The sequence below is a fragment of the Grampus griseus genome (genome assembly GCF_964374135.1).
Source record: "Grampus griseus genome assembly, chromosome: 17".
NCBI lineage: Eukaryota > Metazoa > Chordata > Mammalia > Artiodactyla > Delphinidae > Grampus > Grampus griseus.
The window spans coordinates 15932077-15940871 of NC_139011.1; the positions used below are offsets into that span (position 1 = coordinate 15932077).

Here is an 8795-nt window from a genome sequence, read left to right on the forward strand (position 1 = left end):
TCGTCGCCATCCCTCCCCGTGTGCAGGCTTGTCGGCTCCTTGTGATTCTCCCTTAGGTGCTCTCTTGTTCACACAGTTTGTTCGTGAGATTGCTGAAAGAAAAGCTAGGGAAGAGATCTGGTCATCGGCTGATTACTTTATCTTCATTTCTAATTTGATCTATGGAAAGAACCAACAGATTAGACAAGGTGTGGTGTGATCAAAAGATTTGAAAGGTGTGCTAGGGCCGGAGGTGAGTAGGGCATAGGGCGCCTGGTTTGAGGTTAGTGACAGGACAAAGGGGCCTCCTGCAGAGAGCTCTTTCCTGCCCAAAGCTGCTTACACGGACTGCCTTTGATTGGGTTCTTCCAGAAACAGACTAGGATTCGAGTACAAGTAGCTAACTGGGAGGTGATCTCAAGATGCTCTGGTAGGGGAGCAGAGGAGTGAGACAGGAAGGTGAGGGGAAGCTGCTCGGGGCAGGGTACGTTAAGGAGCATGTCACCATTGTGGACATCTGGGATTTATGAACATCTGTGGGAACGTCTGGGCTCTGGTCCTGCCGGGGACCTCCAGGAGACGGTATAGAATACATCTCAGACTTTTCCTACCCAAAGGCTGAGAAAACTGCAGAATCTATCTACCAACCCCCACTGATCGTTGGTCCAGGGCTGCTTCTGGGGCTGCATTAGTTCCCCAGCCCTACTGGCCGGTTCTGTGGGCTCACCAAGCACAGCCCTGGAGCCCGAGAAAGCCTGCAGGCAGAGGTCACAAGTGCAAAGGACAAGCTAACGAGGTAAGAGCGGGGCCCTGACAATATCCGCTATGAGAATTATGGCAGGAAACTAGGATTGAGTGGTCTTCAAACAGCTGGCACGTGGTAAGAGCCAGATGCCTCTCTGCGGCACATCTATCTACTCTTTGGAGGACAGTGCTATATATAAGCATCTGTAACCCCACAAAAGCTGTGGAGGGAGGCTGTCTGGAAGTAGAGCAGTGTTTTTAAACGCACAGTCCAAGAAAGAGAAAGGGGATTTAAAAGGGATTTCTTCTCTTTTGAAGGATATAGAAGGAATCTAATTCAAGACCTCGGGCACCCTTCCCCTTATTCCACTTTATCTCCTTCCACAGGGCCTGGACCCTTGATGGGGACAAAGCTAATACCCTCTCTGTCTTCGGTGCCCCTGGCTCCGCACGCCCTCCCTTCTGCCAGCTCCCTGCTTGTGCAGATTGACTTCACCTCTTGCCCACATTCTCCTTGGACCTTCCCTCCTCTCCATCTCCTCTGGGTCCTCAGCCCACTCTCCAATCTGTCATCAAATCCAGTCCCCAGTCTGGTGAGGGGATAATAATCCGTGGGATTTGCGCTGGTTCCCTCCGAGGCTCAGAAGCTGTGGATGGCTCGCAGTTGCCTGGCACGTTGAGCACCAAGTCTCGAGCCTAGCCTTTGGGGCCCTGCATGTCTGTGACCTGTGTGAACATTGCAGCCTGACCTCTCCTCCACCTGGCCGTCATCGAGTCCTCCCTGCACGCTGGCTCTCTGAGCTAAGGGACACATGGAGGATGAGGCTTCGTCTCACAGATGAGGTAAGCAAGTTTCAGAGAAGTTGAGTAACTTGCCCAGCTAGTAAGTGGCAGAGCCCGACACAGTCCCTCCAAAGCCAGTGCACTTTCCACTGTGCCAAGCTTCACCCTCCCTTCCTTTCCCCGTCCCTTTCCACTCTCAGAACAATCCAAGTCCTCTTATCAGTTCCAGAAAGCGTGTATGGGAGAAGGACAGAAGTGGGTAGATGTTCTGGGGCTCGCCTTTCACCTGGGCCTGATTCTCTTTGGTAGATGAACAAATGATGGGAGGTCCTCTGAGACAGAGGCAGGTCTCCGTGGCCTGTGGGGGCCATTTTCACTAGTCTACTTGCGCAGTAGCTATCTTTTTTTTTTTTTTTTTAAAGACTCTTTGAGTGGAACTTTCCCCTCAAGCTGCTGGAGGAAGAAGAGCCCTGCTTCTCCTGTCCCCAGCTCCCTGCCCTTACGCAGACCCCAGGGACTCTATCAAATCCTTTAGAATAGACAGCAAATGCAGTCTCTGTGTGCTGTCCCACCTTTGCCCCCGTTCCTGCACTCCTGGCAGACGTTACTAGTTGATCATAGAACTTCTTCCCTGTAAGCTGGGAACCATCCCCTCACTGCTCTCTACGGGGCTCAAAGAGAAGTTCTCACCTAGAAGGAATCTTGGATGTACTGATGAGAAAACCGTACATCCAAGATGTACTAATGAGAAAACTGTTGCCCAGAAAGGGAAAGTGACTGTTCTCAAAGTCACACAGCTGGCCAGTGACTGTCATCAGCGTTGGCCCTCCCCTCCTCTGCAGCCCCAGCCATGTGAAATGTCATCATTCTTGCTGGGTCTGCTGGCTGAAATAACAAATTTCTCCCCTGGGATTGCACTTCTGGACCAGGAAGTCTGGCCAGCTGTTGAGCCACATTGTCATACGTTGAGAAATCCTTATCAAAGAGCCTTTGATTCCAGGCGCTGTGGATTATGGACAACTTACTTCCCTTCTTCCATCCTGTGACCTGAAGTGTAGTCTCTCTGACTCATGAGGATACTGACAAAGAGGTAAGGAATGAGAAGCCAGTCTCCTGTTAGCAAATGAGTGGTGTTTGGGGCTTCCTGAGAATTCCATTTGTCTAGGGCCATGCTTCTCAACAGGGGGCGATTTTGCCCATCTAGGGGGGGATGTGGCGGTGTCTGGAGACATTGTTGGTTGTCACAGCTTGGAGGGGTGATGAAGCCACTGGCATCAAGTGGGTATAAGCCAGGGATGCTGCTACACCCTGCAGTACACAGGACAGCCCCCACCATAAAGAACTATCTGGCCCCAAATGTCAATAGTGCTAAGACTGAGGAACCCTGGCCTAGGGCCTGGGGAATGACTAGTGACATGACTGGCCCTCGCCCATGTAGGAGGTCCAGTCCCCTGCCTTTGCTCAGCCCGCCCCCTCAGCTGGAAGTCCTTGCTTCCCCCAACACAATTTATTCAAATCCTTCTCTGCATTCAAGATCTCTCCCGATTCCCATCTATGGGAGGGAGCCTTTCCCGACTATTCCTAAACAGCCTTAACTGCTTCTCCTCTGAGCCTACAAGGTGCTTCTAGAACTTGTCTCAGTCAGTCTCGTACTAGTGATGGGTGCACTTCCCCATCTCCCACTGCATTTAATTCCTTGAGTGGTGCAAAGTCAAAAAGCTTCCATGCCCTTGGAATCAGGCACAACTGTGTTCAGATTGTGCCTATGATAATATGTGACCTCAGGTAGGTAACTTAGAGGACCTGCCTGAACTTCACTTTTCTGTCCATATAACCACAGAACCCTTTTGGAACACGTCCTAAGTACCAGGTGCTCTTCTACGTGCTCTACGTGTGTAAACTCATTCAGTCCTCACAGCAGCCCTGTGAGTAAGTGCTATTATGACCAGTTCTGTTTCATGGATGAAGGAAACTGAAACACAGAGGTTACCTGACTACCAAGTTCACTGGCCGGGAAGTGGCTGATCCAGGAGCCGCAGGCGGGTGGTCCGGTCCCTCTGGTAACCACGGTGCCTTCTGCCTCCTTGACGGGATGAGCCTCAGAGGGTGTGAGATCTAAGGGAGAAGGCCTGTGTGATGAGTGGTCCAAACTTGCCCAGTTTCTGCTCTGCTCCTCAGCCTAATACAGCACCAATATATCTTCCGGAATATTGTCGATATTATATGATACACTGCATCCTGTCACAGCCCTGCAATGTCTTTGTAAAACCGAGGCACAGGGAGGTTAAGTAAATTCCTCAAGAGCCCAACTGCAGAGCCTGGATTGGGTTTGTCTCCAAAGACCTGGCTCCTATCTGCACCCAAATTCTGTAATTGCTGGTGTAAGTGAAAATCTCCTCCTCTAGACTGTGAGCGATTTGAGGCGGGGGACGGGACAGGTTAGGCACGACTTAGCTTCCCCAGCGCCTCTCCCACTTTGGGGCTGCACGTGGTAGGCATTCAATGAATGTTTGTTAGGTGAATAAACTGCTCAGAGCTCCTGGGGCAGAGGCCCACTTGCACAGGCAGAAGGTGCTCAGATAGGTTTCCAGAGCTTGTCTGTGGGGCAGCCGGGGCCTGAGAGCTTGGGCTGTGGGCCCAGGAACCTGGAGGAACAGGGCGCCTGTTTGAGCTCCCGGAGCACCTGCCAGCCTCTCCCTACCACATCCCCATCAAGGCCTGCAGCAGCAGGAAAATTGTACGCTTGCATTACCCAGCGACCCAAGAAGTGCAATTAAGTTGAAAATTAGTTGGCATAATTAATTAGACGGGTAAATAGCTCCCTGTCAACACCAATCAATCCATTCTGCATATAATCAGCTCAGTGCAGGCAGGCCAGAGCTCAAGCAGCTGCTGCTGCTGCTGGCAGGCCAGGGCCTAGGGTGGGAGCAGAAATGGGACAGGGTGTCCAGCCAGGTACCCTAAACCCACCCCACCCCCAGGTCCTTCTACAACTGCTTTTCATGGGAGCAGCCTCCTGGCAAGTCCATCTTCGGCACCCAGCAAAGCCACAGCTTAACTCCCAGGAAGCCACAGCTGCAAAGTCCCTTTGCTCCCTCAAGTTTCCTACTTTCGAGTTCCCGGTCCATTGCTCGAGGTTTCTGACGTGCATAAAAACCACAAAGAGCTCCCTTTTCTTGGCTAATAAATTTGCAGATGCTTTTTAAAAAATTAAAGTATAACTTAGATGCAGTAAAATTTACCCTTGTTACTGTACAGCTTTATGAGTTTTGAGGAATGTGTACAGTTGTATAACTGTAACCGAGCAGGACCCTACAGGGTCTTCCTGGGACAGGCCTCCCCATGTCCTCAACCTCCCTTTTGTTTGTAGAAAAACTTTAGCTTCCTAGGCCTTCCCCGAGTTCCAAAGAATAAATTTAATCAGAGAAGTGATAAAAGGCAAAAGCAAAGGAAAACAGTCAAGCAAGACAAAATAATAGTTTAGCCATTGTTTAATGGCTAAAGTCAAGGACATCTAACTCCTCCTCAAGGACTATAGAGAATATTCTGAGCCATGTCCTTTGAGCCATTTAGCAGATACTGAAACCCCCATCAGGTGGAAGCGTTAACTGTATGCTGCCCACAAGCACATAGACCCCAGACCAGTTGGAACCAGAAGGTTGATGATGTTGACTCCTGATTACCTCACCACCAACCAATCAGAAAAATGTCCACGAGCTGACCACACACCCTGCAACCCCTCTCCCTCATCCTATCGTTATTTATTTATTTATTTATTTATTTTGCGGTATGCGGGCCTCTCACTGTTGTGGCCTCTCCTGTTGCGGAGCACAGGCTCTGGATGCGCAGGCTCAGCGGCCATGGCTCACGGGCCTAGCCGCTCTGTGGCATGTGGGATCTTCCCAGACTGGGGCACGAACCTGTGTCCCCTGCATCGGCAGGTGGACTCCCAACCACTGCGCCACCAGGGAAGCCCCCACGTCCTATCTTTAAAAACCTTTCCCTGAAAGCCATTGGGGAGATCAGGTCTTATAAGCAAGCACTAGCTGCCTGGACTCCTTGCTTGGTGCCCTGCAATAAACGCTGCCCTTTCCTTCACCACAACCCAGTGTCATTGGATTGGCTTTACTGGGTGTGGGTGAGTGGACCCAAGTATGCTTCAGTAACATAACCAGCAGCATGATTAAGATCTAGAATCCTTCCATCACCACACAAAAAAATCCCCATTCCCTTCTGTAGTCAACTGCTTCCCCCACCCCCAGCCCCTGGCAACTACTGATCAGTTATCTCTCCCAAAAGTTTTACCTAGGGACTTCCCTGGTGGTCCAGTGGTTAAGACTCTGCCCTCCCACTGCAGGGGGCATGGGATCAATCCCTGGTTGGGGAACTAAAGATCTCATGTGGTGTTGCCAAAAATAATTTAAAAATAATAATAAAATAATAAAATAGAGAAGTTTAAAAAACAAACATCAAAAACCTCAATATTAAAAAAAAAAAGTTTTGCCTATTCCAGAATGTCCAGAATCATATAGCGTGAGCCTTTTGAATCTGGCTTCTTTGTCTTAGCATAATGCACTTGGGATACATTCATATTGTGGTGTGTGTCCCTGCTTAGCTACTTTTTATGGCTGAGTCATGTTTCATTGCATGCATGTACCACGTCTTGTTTATCCCTTTCCCAGGTGAAGGACATTTGGTTGTTTCTAGCTTGGGGCATTTATGAATAAAGCCACTGTAAATGCTCATATAGAGGTTTTTGTATGAACATAAGTCTTCATTTCACTTAGATAAATACCTAGGAGCAAGATTGCTGGGTCTACGGTAGGTGTATAGATAACTTTATAAGAAACTGACAAACTGTCTTCTAAGATCCTGTACCATTTTACATGCCCACCATCCATGTAGGAGACTTCTGGTAGCCCCATATCTTTGTTACTGCACAGACTTTACAAAATGATGACATCCAGTGCTGGCGACAGCAGGGCCAGCTACATAATTTACGTGGCCCAATTCAAAATGAAAATGTGAGCCCCCTTGTTTCAAACAAAAGGAAAAAGTGCCATTAATGGTATTAAAATAGAAAGTTTTTTCCTTTCTTCTGTAGTCTTTCTCTCATCTTCTCATGGTATTTTTTTAAATTTGCTATTTAATGTTTTAAGTAAAGAAAAACTAAAATTAAAAATTATTAGCATGAACTTTGCCATTTACCATTTATTTTTATATTGTGCAACGCCATTTTTTAAAAAGACTTTTTTTCTTTCTTTATTTCTGGCCGCAGCTTGTAGGATCTTAGTTCCCTGACCAGGGATCAAACCCAGGCCCATGGCAGTGAAAGTGCTGACTCATAACCACTGGACCACCAGAGAATTCCCATGTGCAAAGCCATTATAAATGCAAATATGAGAGCTTTTAACTTGTATGTAGAATCACTGAAATTACATGGTCTGTATTTCATTTATACATGCATGTGTATTTTGTTCTTATCGGAAAGTGGAAATGCTGCAGGTGGCCAAATGATCAGAACCCGCCCAAGGTGGCCATTGGGCTGCCATGTGAATCAGGGCTCTCCCTCCGAGCTGGGCTGGGAAACTCTTCCTCTGGTTTTTTTCTTCCGAAAATAACTCTATTGGCTTTTGCTTTTGTTTTGTGAATATTATGGGTTCATTATAAAAATTTGGGGAAAACAAGCAAAAATAAATAAAATGCATTAAAATGAAAGAAAAAAATCAAACATCTTCCATAGCCACACCATTAGACATTGTAATTTTTTAAATATAAGTTTATTTATTTATTTATTTAATTTTGGCTGCGTTGGGTCTTCGTTGCTGTGTGCGTGGGCTTTCTCTAGTTGCGGCGAGCGGGGGCTACTCTTTGTTGTGGTGCATGGGCTCCTCATTGCGGTGGCTTGTCTTGTTGCAGAGCATGGGCTCTAGGCACGCGGGCTTCAGTAGTTGTGGCATGTGGGCTCAGTAGTTGTGGCTCGCGGGCTCTGGAGCACAGGCTCAGTAGTTGTGGTGCATGGGCTTAGTTGCTCCGCGGCATGTGGGATCTTCCTGGACCAGGGCTCGAACCCGTGACCCCTGCATTGGCAGGTGGATTCTTAGCCACTGCACTGTAATTTTTAACATTTTCTTGTGTGTTGTGGCAACAATGTAGATTAGATCCTGTAGAACCCACTGCAGTCTCCCTCTCATGTGCTTTCCCATGGCATCCGGGAAGCTCAAAACTCTTTTTCCCAGGCCTCCCAAAAGCAGAGCTCTGCATGGAACCCAAGCTCTGACAGGCAGCAGCATCCTCACATGACTTGGAAGGTTTTTCTGTGGCAGCAGCTTAAGCAGACAGGAACACTGATGCTAGTCCAAGGCGTCAGAGGTGGAGAGCGGTGGCAGCAGGAAGGCTTCCACTGGAGCAGTCCATGGTGGGACTGGGCATCTTCCCGGCTGGGTTGTTTTCTGTAGCATCCAAGTGTGGTTCCCTAGGCCTCCTGGGAATTTTGTAGTGAACTAAGTCTCTGCAACAAACCTTTTTCTACTTAACCAGTTAGAGTGGATTCTGTTGTCTGCAATGAAGAACTCAACCTTTGGGTCTCAGCTTATCTTTTATTGTCTCCTTCATAGCACTTACCGAAATATGGAATTGCCTTGTTTATATATTTGTTTACCTACTTAGTGTCTTTTAATGAGGAGGAACCAGTTCTGTCTTGTTCACCACTTTGATCCCAGTGGCTATCCCACAGCAGCACTTGGTAGCTATCTGTTGGGTGAAATAATTGGTCACCTTCCCGCACCCCTTACCCCAAGAGAGAGCAGAAACACTAGCCTCACCACTTCTGTGGACCAAGTGGGCTGTATTCCCTCTATGCGTACAACTGCTCCCCACTGCCACCAACACTTGCTGATTGCCTCTTTTTGCAGAGAAATGCAATGTTGTAGAAGATTCCCACTTGCACCCCTCTTCGTTGCTAGTGACTTAAAAAGACTATAAGGATGAATCAGCTCACTGTGGCCAGCTCCCTGCTTCCCTTCAATGAGCAAAGCCCTGCTCTGTGGTGAGTATACGTGTCTGTGTGTGATAGCTGGGGACAGATTTCTGAATAGAATAAGACCCACAGACTCAGGAGGGCAAACATTATATCATTCATTCATTCCACAAACACGTACCAAGTGCCTCCTATGCATGCATGTGCAAGGTGCTGGAAGGGATCCAGACCTCCCAATAAATGCCCCTTTGTAATCAGACTTTCTCCTTTTGGCCATCAGACTGTCACCTAAATTAGTTGAAGTCTCTAA

At 48.1% G+C, this 8795-nt stretch overlaps 1 long non-coding RNA gene across 1 annotated transcript; it reads left to right on the top strand.

Annotated features, from left to right (window-relative positions):
• The first annotated feature begins 580 nt into the window (after positions 1-580).
• Positions 581-8548, top strand: LOC309835377. Its single transcript, XR_014297989.1, has 4 exons — positions 581-775; positions 1111-1566; positions 2507-2596; positions 8421-8548. It is a non-coding gene; the product is annotated as an uncharacterized lncRNA (long non-coding RNA).
• Positions 8549-8795: the final 247 nt, after the last annotated feature.